This window comes from Rhinatrema bivittatum, chromosome 11 (genome assembly GCF_901001135.1).
Source record: "Rhinatrema bivittatum chromosome 11, aRhiBiv1.1, whole genome shotgun sequence".
Lineage (NCBI taxonomy): Eukaryota > Metazoa > Chordata > Amphibia > Gymnophiona > Rhinatrematidae > Rhinatrema > Rhinatrema bivittatum.
The window spans coordinates 70,301,649-70,302,925 of NC_042625.1; positions in this window are offsets into that span (position 1 = coordinate 70,301,649).

Below are 1,277 nucleotides of genomic sequence, written 5' to 3' on the forward strand. Positions count from 1 at the left end.
CAGGGGCGGGGCGGCGCGTCTGTAGAGCAATCAGAAGCTCGCGGAGGTAGAGGTGCGACCGCTGGGCGGGGCTTTGAGACCTGCAGACGGGAGCCCGAGGTGGATGAGGGGGCTGGGGAGGGGGGGAGTTAATCCGTCATGCTTCGTTTGCCCCTCCTCGTCATGCCGCCGGAGGCACGTGCTGTCCCCACAGAGCACATGTTGTACTCTATGGGTAGGTATCTCTTATGTAATGCTGCTCCTTAACCTCTGCCAGTCCCCAAAGGAGAGCAACAAAATCGGAGCTGTTCTGTCAGCCCACACTTGCAAGCGATAACATTCTTAGACGATGTAGCGCTCATTCCACGTGCTCACTCTATATGCCCTCGGTTAATATAAACGTTACCCTGATACCTTGGGCTTAGTCTGTTAATACAGATTTTAATTGTTGCGGGGTTACTTTACTGCTGCTATAGGTTACCCTTCAGATGAGATCTGCTACAGTTTATTGAGAATCTGCCTTTATCCTTATATATTATATATATATAATATATAAAAGAAACTAAAGACTTGGTTTTTTGCACAAGCTTTCCCAGGAATCTAAAAGCCGGAAGAAAACAATATCAGCCTGGCCTCTGACCCTACTCACCTTATGTACTTTGTTTACTGTATTTTGTATATTTAGTTACCTCTATTTAGCTATTTATGCTTAATCTCTGTATCCTTTGCCAAGTTCCGCTGCCCCCCCCATATTATCTGTTATCTTGTTATCTTGTTGCAATGTAAACTGCCCACTGAGGCGTCAGTTTGAGTTCCTTGTAAACCGGTGTAATATGTATATTATACAGGAACATCGGTATATAAAAACTATAAATAAATAAATAAATAAATAAATATATAATAGGAAAATAAATAAATTAAAAAAAAAAAAAAAATATATATATATATATATATATATATATAATAGGAAGATAGATAATTTTCCCGAGGTCAATATTCAAAGTTGGCCATTTAAGTAACTTGGCCAGGCATAACTTATTCGGCAAAGTTATAAAGTATATTCATTCAGTGGCACAGGTATGTCACTTATACACCTATATATTCGCACTTGGCCATATAAGTTATAACTAGCTAAGTTTAGACCTGCGCTATGGCACATCAAACTGAAGGTTACTGTGCTGTTTCTAGTACGACTATGCATGTAAAACTCACCCTCCCAAAAACCCACCCTACAAACCTCACCACCAGTTATTAGTGATATAAATAGTTAACTTTTTTGTGAAGCTCTCTCTCCAGCC